An 11619-nucleotide genomic window follows, 5' to 3' on the forward strand; every position below is an offset into this window, starting at 1 on the left:
TCCTCATCTGGAAAGTGAAATGTTTCCATTGCTAAAAGTGTAGAGAGCTTTAATTAAGAAGGTAAAGTGTTTGGGGCAATATTCAATCACAGATGTGTTTGCTTTAGAGACTCCTAGAACTTTTGTTTGGAGAAAGTCAGATGTGCATCTGAGAATTTGTCAGAAAACAAGGTAATTTAGGGAGGGTACATGCTCTAATTCCAGAGCAATAAGGGCATTGACAGAAGGAACACCAGGCTGGGGGTCAGAGAGCCTCTATTCTGTTTTCTATTCTGCCATTGAACTGTACCATTAGAGGAGGGGCGTGCAAAATATGGCCCACGGGCCAGATCTCCCCCACCGGCCAGATCTGCCCCGCCAGGCACTTTAATGTGGCCCGTGGCACTCCCCCCCCCCCCCCCCCAACGGACTTTGCCCCACCCAGCCCTTCTGCCCACAAGAGTGGAAGCAATGTGCCTACACCCACCCCCAACACGAGCACGGAGCGTGGGGCTGGCCTAGGGCTAGGGCTGGCTGCAGCGCCAAGCCCACACCCCTGGGCAGCAGCACGGAGCTCATGTGGGCAGGGTGTGGGTGTGAGGGGGAAAGGGTATGAGGACCCCTCCCACACCCCCCCCCCAATGGTGTGCAGCCCTGGTGGGCAATAGGGGCAACAGCAGCAGGGGAGGAGTGGTGGTGGTGGGGGGTCTCTGCTCAGCACTGCTGCCTGGCTCTTGCCATTTGTTTAACCAGCACTCCCCACATTCATGGGGCACAGGAGGAAAGCCCCAGGTACTGGAGTGGACTGGGGCAGGGAAAGCATCCAGCTTCAGCACCTGGGGTTTCCCTCCTGTGCCCCATGAGTGCAGATAGCACCGGGGAAACAAATGGTCTGGCTGGGGCTGCACTCTTTGCTGTGATATACAGTGCCAGGCATCAGCACCCACACCTGTTGCCGCACCATGGGGGCAGGGTGTGGGAACATCCCCACATCCCTTACACCTCACACACACACACACACACACACACACACACACACACACACACACACACGTTACCTGCGTTGACTGCAGGAGAGGATAGTGTGTTCCAGAACCACACACCTATACATGCCACCCCCCCCAACATACCCTATGCCCCCTCATATACAGCCACACCCCTTCACAAACTCCCCCCACACCCTACACCCCCCCAAACACCCCCATATTCCACCATACACCCCTCCACCATAAACACAAACACACCATACACCCCCTGCTCACACACACGCCCAACAACACTCTTCACAATATAAAAGACTAAAAATTTATTTTTGAGTTATTATGCATCATCTTGATATACACTATACAAACAAGTCATGACAAAAATATTTTTTGTAATAAGATTAAAATGTGTTATAGTACATGTTTGACTTTTAGTGTACGATTTGTTTTTTTCTGGTTTTAAGATGGCAACCTCCCTCCCAAAAGGAGTATTTCTGGTGGGGCAAAGGGTGGGACTTCTCATCCCAAGATGGCAGCCAGGGGTTGGGCCACCTGTCAAGGGGCAGGGTGGCCCATGTGACCATGGACAGCTCAGCAAGCCTCATTAAGCAGCCCTATGCCCAAAATAATTTCCTGTTCCTGCATTAAAGGGAGGAAGTGTTAACATGGGGAAATCTTATGCAGTGTTTCTCAGTTGGCATGTCATGAACTCCATGGATAAGGCAATTGCATTGCCTTATAGTTTTTATTATGAATAAAGGATTGCCTACTAACACATCAGGGTTGCAGGGGTGGTTGTTGTGCCCCTTGGTGGATCTGCATCTGTGGTCTGCTCCGCTTCTAGGGTGCCTTCCTGTCTCACCCGCCATGCTTTGATGGTATTTATAGCATTTAGGGGGGCTTCCCACAGGCCTTTGCTAGGCCTCAGTCCCACTGGTCCTAGGCCCCTGTAGTCAGTTGTGTCTGGCAGGGCACCCCAAGCCTTAAGGGCTAACTGTGTGGCTCAAATTCTTCCCTTTACCATGCCCTGTGCCCCACAGGTGTTACAGATATGCTGGCCCTTTGTTGGAGCTTCAGCCTCCTTGGCCTCTGCCCCTTTAATTTTGCTAGGCCTCCTAGCCTAGGCTTACTGAATTGGGCCTGGCTTTGAGGCACAAGCTTCATTTGTCCTGTCTAATTAGTGGGCCCCTGTGTGGCTACACCCTCTCTGGCACCAGGCCCTTGCATGTTTGAGCCTGTCCTTGGCAGGGCTCATGGCAGTTGAGTGCCCCCTGGGCACTAATGAGGCCTCTTACCTCCCCTTCCAGACCCATCCCAAACCAGCAGTAGGACCAGTAACATAAACCATAAGCCCCTGGCTTTAACAAACAACAATAGAGAAAGCAGCCCTTTGTCCCTTGAAGAGGACAAACCCTCTTTCCCCACTTGTGCCAGGGTACCTTTCAGTATAGGCTTCTTGTGAGCTCCCCAAACCTCATCTTCCTACAGTCAGTCCAGCACCCCTAGGTGGGTCCCCTGGGTAGGAGCTCCTTCCCAGTGGCAGCCAGGAAGAGACTTCCCTGCCAGCTCCAGCCTTGGGCTTATATGCTCCCAGGGCCCTGCCTACATCTGGTAAGGTGACTGCCTGGGCTGGCTGCTAATTGCCTCATTAGCCCTGTTGCCCTGGCAACCAGCAGCTGCTGCTCCCTGCCTAGCCTGTAGAGCTCCCTGGCTGGGCCGCTTTTCTTTTTAAAGGAACAGAGAACCCAGGGCTTTCTGTTACACCCACCTGCAAAGTTTCAGAAATCCCAGCCTTGTGCCTATGGAATTGCACTTAGTAAACCAGGGTCTGGGTCCTGCTTAGCCATACGTGTTTTCTGGACAATTCAACCACCTTGCACCTACCTCCATTTTCTGATTCAACAACAGAACTGCTTTGCAGTGACAACACAATAAACTGAGATGCAGCAAGAGACAGCCAGATGAAGTTAGGAAAACTGATACAAAATCTCCTATCAGAAATGACAAGAGCAGGAGGCAACATCTTCACTTCAAAGGATCAGCATTTGGGAGGATGGAAAATGATAATGACTCCAGACTGACATAGGAATCCTTCTGAGCTAGAAACATTTTAAATCCCTTCATTGATGGTTGCAATCAAAAACATCTGTGACCCAAAGTTTCTAGGGAACCTTTAAGGGATACTGTATGTCCACTTCTACATGGCTCCTGCTTTTAGACGTGCTGAGTACCAAAAACTTCAGCTGAAGTCAGTGGATTCTTTCTGAAATTCGAATTCTCCCCATACTACATCAATGGCAGAGAATTGCAGAAAGAATCCCTTTCCTTTAACTCTGAAATCCAGCTGGCCCTGCAGCTATGCCTTTGATCCTGCATCTGGTGTCACTTCATTTCTGTTTTCTGCGGATCCTTCCCAGAGCCCACTGACCTTTCCGTGATGCATTTAAAGGAATTGTACATACATCTTTGCTGTCTCTTCTGTGGAGGCTTATCTTGTATGCCCCTCCCTTCAGTTTTCAGATGACTCGGAGAAAGGTGATTCAACCATTAGTGTTGAGAAAACATCTAAGAGAACTGACCAAATTACCCGATGGTTTTACTTTGGAGACCATGAGAATGCGCTATTCCAGAAAAATCAAAACAAATCTCTTCAACCAAAGATCATGGCCCTTAAGAACAAGACTACTTAGATACACAATGAAAGAAGATACTCCGCAACTAGCAAGGGACAAAGGGGATCAATAGTGGGAAAGTACAAAGAGGAAAATAATGATCTTTCAAGATTACAGTAAAAAAAATCAGAGATGAAAGCCAAAAGTTCAAGCAAGTGAACATTTCAGCCAGAAAGGAAGTCACGAAAGTTCTTTATGATTTCCCTATCTGCACAGTTTTTATCATCAAACACAAATGAAGGATTTTCAGTTTCTTTGAACCAAAGAGGGTAGCAAACATGCTAAAAAGAGAAATTATTTCATAATAAGCTATAGACACAGAGATAGATTGTAATGTTAGCATGTCTGGTATCTGAATTTGTGGAATACTGAGACATGCCTAGAATCTGTCCTTTGAGAATATAGTTTAGGTTATAGACAGATGAGACCAACGGTGCATCTATTCTGTAGGGGAGTCTCAGGGACAGAAAACCAGGCTGAAAGGGACCTCTTGGGCCATTGAGTCCAATGCCCTCCATTTACAGGCACTTGATAACCCAAAGACATCCTATAATTGCCACTTCAAACCTCACACTCAACTATGAGGCACAACACCCAGAACACTCCATTACATCATCATCATCATCTGCAATCCCTCACCGTTCAGGATGCTTGTTTTCCATGATTGCCTTATCTGTGGGTTTGAAGATGGCTGACAAGGCCAATCAGGGATCTACCAGTTCTAATTACTTTTGGGCACGTGTTTTCATGTAGGGTGGGTTGCTCTGGATTCTTGGTTTGGCCCACAACATACTATTTCTGCCACTCCCTCTTTTCTGTCTCCTGTTGCCATTGTGGACTCTTCCTCATTTTGGGGTGGTTCTGGGTGATAGTCTCCCATGAGTTGAGGTCAATGTTTCATTTTTTGAAACTGGTTTGGAGAATGTCCTTGAAGTGCTTTCTCTGCCCTCCTCTTGAATATATGCCTTGACTGAGCTGGGAGAATAAAACTTTGGCAGTCTGGAGTTGGACATCTGGATATTGGGGCCAGCCCAGTTAAGTTGATGTTGAATGATCATTACCTTGATGCTAGTGGTGTTTGTTTGTGAGAAGGCACTGATGTTGGTGTGTCTGTCTTCCCATTGGATTTGAAGGATCTTCCACACGCAGTGATGGTTGTACTTATCCAGTGACTTGACGTGCCTCCTGTACATTGTCCACATCTCATCTCCATACAGTAAGGTAGGGGTCATAACTGCTTGATAAACCATGAGCTTGGTTTTGAATCTGATGTCATAATCTTTGAATACCAGTTTCCTCAGGTGTCTGAAGGCCACACTTGCAGATTTGAGGTGATGCTGGATTTCTTTGTCAATGTCAGTCTTCTGCAAGAGATGACTTCTGAGGTACAGGAAATACTCAGTGTTCTCCAGAGTCTCATCATCAGGGATCTGGGTTTTCTGTTTCCCATGGAAAAATGAAGAAAACCATGGATTCCCTGTTTTTATCAGAGAAAACATGGATTTCTGTTTTTAGCAGAGAAATTCACGGATTCTCCGCTTTTGCAAAGAGCTCTTGCAGGCTGGCACAGGTCCCAAAGAAAGTTTTATTCTCCCAGCTCAGTCAACTAGGGAGCAGGTGTGGTGTCAGGTGGTGCAAGGTGGTGCAGCAGGGAATCTCCTTCTCTCCTGAGAGGGATTAGCAGCAGAACAATGGCAGCAGCAGCAGCAGCAACAGCAACAGCAACAGCAGCAGCAGCAGCAGTAGCTGTCCACTTCAGCCACTTAGGGTGTGCTGCAGGTGAAAGTGGAGGTGAAGGCAGGGGGTGGCCTGCCAAAGGCAGCTGGGGCAGGCAAGCCACCTTTAGGCTCTGGCAGTAACGGTCGGGGAGGGGACCACAGGCAGCACAAGTTCCCTCACCAATGCAGACTCCATGACTGTGGCTTGGCAGTGGAATGGGCAGCAGGCAGAATTTGGGGTGCGATGCTGGGGTGTGGTGCAGTGCAATGGGCTCCTCCCCAAGGGGGGCACCAACAGCAGCAGCCCAAGGCAGGAAGGGGTGCAGCCAATTTACCCCCAAATACTCTGAGTCCAAGCCAGCAGCTAGCAGTACCAAACGCAGGAAAGGTCTTGGACACTCAGGGTCAGACTGGTCAGCACATTTGGGATTTTGCCTTTCTCTGTACTGGGGGTATGGTTCTCTTCCTTGGATCTCTCACATACATTTTACCAACACTTGAAGCAGCAGGACATTGACCTCCATTGTCCCCCTGCTTTACCTGTGATAGTGCTGTCACAACCCAAAGTTGTGGTTTTTGTTTGTGTGTGCTTCGGCACCGCTAAATTATTTTTCCTGCCTAAATTGTAGCTTTATTTGCACAGTAGAGTTCTCTGCTGCGGGAGAGAACTCTGGTGCAACGGGGGATTTCCCGCCAATTTGCAGCTTCTTTGCATGGTGCATTTCTTTTGCATCTCAGAGATGTACGATGCAAAGGAGTTCCCACCATTTGAATTCAGATTTGCACCACATTATTGGCCGGCTCTGAATGTAGGCACACGTGGCGGCTAGCTATTGGCTTGCTAGCCGTACAAAAGGCTCGAGTGGTTTCAGCCCAAGTTGGAGGACTCCACGAACACCAGGAGGAGGAGACTTCACCCAGTGTTAAGATCTCTAAGCGCTGCGGATCCTCACGGACCCAACGCGTCTCAAGCAGGCAATAGAGGCTTAATAATCGAGTCCCCGGAGCTCTAACTACTCCGGAGGGAAAAAGGAAAAAGAACGAACTGCCTCTAGCCTCTCCCCGTTGCTGAGCGCAATCCCAGACGTATCCCTTTCCTGTAAACCCAATTTTCAAACCCATGGAGCCTTAACAACTCTGGGGGACCAGGGAACCGAACCGAACCCGCGGAGCCTAAACAACTCCGTGGGAAAGAATTGCCGAACCCGTGGAGCCTAAACAACTCCGTGGGAAGGAATTTGTCTTAGTCCTCCAGCGAGGATTTAAGCAGAGCTGCACCTGGAAAGCTGTCCAGCCTACACCACTACCATCTTTGGGTGTAAGTAAATAATCTTTTCAATCAACCACTATGCGTTTGTGACTGATTCTAGCTCGCCGCCGGTTTTCTCCGACCCTGTGTGCCCGGGCTGCTGGCCACAGCCCGCGTGTGCAAAAGACGGGCCGCGGATCGCCCCTCCCGACTCGCACTTGGTGGCGGGATCGGGGCCCGGCCCGCACAAGTGCGATAGCATTTACTATGCAGATTTAGAAGTAGGTTAGACAAGAATTTGTATAGGATGGTTTGGATAGGGATGATCCTGTCTTGGACATGGGATTGAACTATGGACCTCCAGAGGTCCCTTTCATTCCTAATTTTCTCTGATTCTATGATGAGGGGCTGTGGTTGAGCAAGAAAATGAGGACACAGTTCATTGTTAGAAAGATAGCTTTTATTGACCAAACTGTAAGGGAGCTTTGTGATAAACTCCTTTGAGACACTGCAACAGGCACATACATGCTCATCTGGATGCGCCCCGTGGTGGTGGATGGTTCCTTCTCGGCCTGGAGGGAGGTGGGCAGTGGGGTCCCGCAGGGTTCGGTCCTCGGACCAATATTATTCAATATCTTCATCAGCGATTTGGACAAGGGCATGGAGAGCACCCTCTCCAAGTTCGCTGATGATACCAAGTTATGGGGCAAAGTTAGTACACCGAAGGGCAGGGAGCAGATTCAGGCTGACCTGGACAGGTTGGATCAATGGGCAGAGAGACATAGGATGCAATTTAATAAAGATAAATGTAAGGTACTCCACCTGGGAAGGAGGAACCCCCAGCACACCTATAGGTTAGGAAGTGTCCTTCTCAGCAGCTCGGAGGCAGAGAGGGATTTTGGAGTCATAATTGACTCCAAGATGAACATGAGCTGGTAGTGTAATGAGGCCATCAACAAGGCCAATAAGACCTTGTCGTGTATTAGCAGGTGCATGACTAATGGAACAAAGGAGGTGATGCTCCCCCTCTATGCAGCACTGGTCAGACCGCAGTTGGAGTACTGTGTCCAGTTTTGGGCGCCACACTTCAAGAGGGATGCTGGGAATCTCAAGAGGGTCCAGAGGAGGGCCACTCGCATGATTAGTGGCCTTCGTGATAGATCCTACGGGGGAGGTTGAGAGAGCTGAATCTCTTCAGCCTTCACAAGAGACGGCTGAGGGGAGATCTTGTGGCCGCCTATAAATTTATTAGGGGAGGTCAACGGGGAATAGGGGAAGCGCTGTTTACTAAGGTGCCCCAGGGAGTGACTAGGAATAACAGGTGTAAACTAGTTGAGAGTGAATTTATGTTAGATATTAGGAAGAAATGTTTCACAGCAAGGGTGGCCAGGATCTGGAATGGGCTTCCAAGAGAGGTGGTGCTATCACTTAGCTTGGAGGTCTTTAAGAGGAGGCTAGATAGTCATCTGGCTGGGGTCATCTGACTTCAGTCCTCTTTCCTGCCAGGGGCAGGGGGTCAGACACGATGATCCATTGTGGTCCCTTCTGACTCTACAATCTAGGAATCTATGAGATTCCATTTGGCCCAATCCTCCATTTTCTCTGGGTCACTCCCAATCGTAGCCCTACCCTCCAATGTATCTTCTATTCCCCCCAGCTTGGTGTCATCTGTAAACTGGGTGAGGGTGCACTCTATGCCATCATCCAGGTCCTTGATGAAGACATTGAGCAAAGCTAGCCCCAGGATTGACCCCTGGGACACTGCACTCGATACTGGCTGCCAACTAGACATCAAGCCATTGATTACTACTCTCTGAGCCCAATGCTCCAGCCAGTTTTCTACCCACCTTACAGTCCATTCATCCAGCCCATACTTCCTTAGCTTTCCTGCAAGAATGTTGTGTTGTTAAAAATCAAGGTACACCACATCTACCAGTCTCCCTGCATCCACAGAGACAGGCACCTTGTCATATAAGGGAATCAGGTTGGTCAGGCATGACTTGCCCCTAGTGAATCTATACTGACTTTTCCTAATCACCTTCTTCTCCTCCAAGTGCTTAGAAATGGCTTTCTTGAGGATCTGCTCTATGATTTTTCCAGGGACTGGAATCTGACTGGTCTGTAGTTACCTGGATCCTTCTTCTTCCCTTTCTTAAATATGGAAACTATGTTCGCCCTTTTCCAATCATATGGGACTTCTCTTGATCACCAAGAGTTTTCAAAGATGATGGCCAGTGGCTCTGCAATCACATCAGCACCCTTGGCTGCATCCCATCTGACCCCATGGACTTGTTCACATCTAGATTTTCTAAATAGTCCCTAACCTGTTCTTTCACCACTGAGGGCTGCTCACCTCCCTAAACTGTGCTGCCCAGCGCACTAATCTGGGAGCTGACTTTGCCTGTGAACACTGAGGCAAAAAAGGCAAGCCTTTTCTGCATCCTCTGTCACAAGGTTGCCTCGTTCATTCAGTAAAGGACCCACACTTCTCCTGCTCCTCCTCTTGCTACCAGCATATTTGTAGAAACCCTTCTTGTTACCTTTCAAATCCCTTGCTAGCTCCAACTCTAATTGTGGTTTGGGCTTCCCTGACTTCATCCATGCATGCCTGAGCAATGCTCTTATATTCTTCCCTACTTATTTGTCCAAGTTTTCACTTTTTATAAAGCTTCCTTTTTGTGACTTAGCTTATTGAAGTGTTCTCTGCTAAGCCAAACTGGTCTTCTGCCATATTTGCTAGTCTTCCTGCACACTGGGATGGTATGCTTTTGTACTCTCAGTAAGACTTCTTTAAAGTATAGCCAGCTCTCCTGGCCTCCTCTCCTCCTCAGTCTCGCTTTGCTAGGTGATTGTGTCCCTGAGTTCCCTGAGCAAGTCAAAATCTACTTTTCTGAAGTCCAGGGTCCTTACTCTGCTACTCTCCATCCTTCCTTTCCTCAGCATCCTGAACTCAATCATCTCGTTGTCACTGCTGCCCAAGATGTCATCTACTTGTACGTTCCCCACCAATTCTTCCCTGTTTGTGAGCAGCAGTTCAAGGAGAGCATGGTCCCTAGTTCGCTGCTCCAGCATTTCCTCCAGGAAGTTGTCCCCAGTACTGTCCAAAAACTTCCTGGATTGCCTGTACACTGCTGTATTGCTCTCCCAGCAGATGTCAGGGTGACTGAAGTCCCCCATGAGAACCAGGGCCTGTGATCAGGAAACTTCTATTACCTCTTGGTCTGGGGGTCTATAACAGACCCTCACCATGACATTGCCCTTTTGCTCTCCCATATGACCCTAGCACAGAGACATTCAACAGCCGTCTCTCTAGTTTCATACTGGAGCTCTGAGCAATCATACAGCTTTTTTACATAAAGTGCAACTCCTCTTCTTTTCCCCTGCCTGCCCATCCTCACCAGTTTGTACCCATTCATGACAGTGCTCCAGTCATGTGAACTCCCACCAACCCAATGAAAATTGCTGTGTCATGGCATGTTTCTTTGCATAGGGACTTAGCTGACAAGATTCCCAGCATGTATTTACCAGACTATCGACAATGGTTTGAGTGTACCATTGTTATGCCAAGAAGAGTAGCTATAACGTAGGAGAATCTGTTTGTTTCAAATGTGTTTAAAAAGGATTGGCATTTAGGCAGTGAAAGGAAGGTTATGTGAACCAGGAAAGGCTTAGGGACACAACCAGGAACAGAAAGACAGATGGATTAAAGGGTAAAGGGGCCCAGGGGAGCTGGTAGTGCCTAAAGGCTGTAGTACAGGGAGTTCATCAGGAACTATTCAAATATCATGAAATGATAAGAAGAACTGCAAGAGCCAGATGTGGCTGCACAAGGAGCTGCTTAGTTACCTCAAAATCAAAAGAGAAACAAGCAGTGAAATAAAAGAAGAGCAAGTCCCTAAGGAAGCATACCAAGGAAGAGCAAGAATTGGGAAAGCAAAAGCAGGGAGAATTGGGAAAGCAAAAGCAAAAATGAGATACAACTAGCAAGGGATGTTAAAGACACTAAAAAGCGGATTTCTAAATATGTCAGATAAAAGGAGAAAGAAAAGTGAGGGGCCACTGATCAATGGTGAAAGCAAAGTATAAACAGATGCTCAATGATTACTTTGCTTCAATCTTCACAGAAAAAAAACAGACTGTGATCAGGCAGCTAACAAAATTCATATGAAGAAGGGGAAAGACTGTAAATCATGACAAGGAAAGAAAGTGTAAGACAGCTTTTGACATATTTGCATGGATTTAAGTCAGCAGGGGCTGATGACATTCATCCCAAGGTGCTGAAGGAACTGGCTGAAGGAAAGTTGGAGCTACCGGCAATATTGTTTGCAAAATCATGGATGACAGGTAAGTTTCCAGAGGACTGTAAAAAGACTAACATAGGACCTGACACTTCCATGTGTTAGGCATACAAGTATTCTACTCTGTTTATTTTCTGGAAAAATCTGGTAATACACAAGAGAAGTTGTACTCCTTGCTGTTTATTTGTGACTCAGTCTTCAGGGCCAAATTATGATGTGTTATAAAAGCAGATATAACATGGATTTTCAGACACTTAAGCAGGGTAGAATTGCACTTAGGTGCCTAAGTCCACTGAGATGCCATATAGGTTGGGGAAAAAAATCTAGACCATAATGACCATCTTTTAAAAGGGGAAACAGGAGTACCTAGAGAATTATAAATCTGTTATCCTGGCTTCAAATTCTGGACAGTTACTATGATCAAATTAGAGAACTGGACCATAGACAACAAATGTGAATACAAGGTACTATGCCTAGGGAAGTAAAAACAAATACAGAAAGGGGGATAATTAGTTAGTTAGTAGCATGGCTGAGAAGGTTATGGAGGATCACAAACTCAGCTTGAATCATCGTGACTATCATAAAAAAAAAAATTTCTGCTCTAAGAAAAGTGTTATAAGAGGTATAGACTGGTGAGATACCAGAGGACTGGAAAAGGGCCAGTGTAGTGCCCCTGTTTTAAAAAGGGCAAAAAAGGAGGATCTGGGGAAGTGTAGACGA

This window comes from Alligator mississippiensis, chromosome 10 (genome assembly GCF_030867095.1).
Source record: "Alligator mississippiensis isolate rAllMis1 chromosome 10, rAllMis1, whole genome shotgun sequence".
NCBI classification, from domain to species: domain Eukaryota; kingdom Metazoa; phylum Chordata; order Crocodylia; family Alligatoridae; genus Alligator; species Alligator mississippiensis.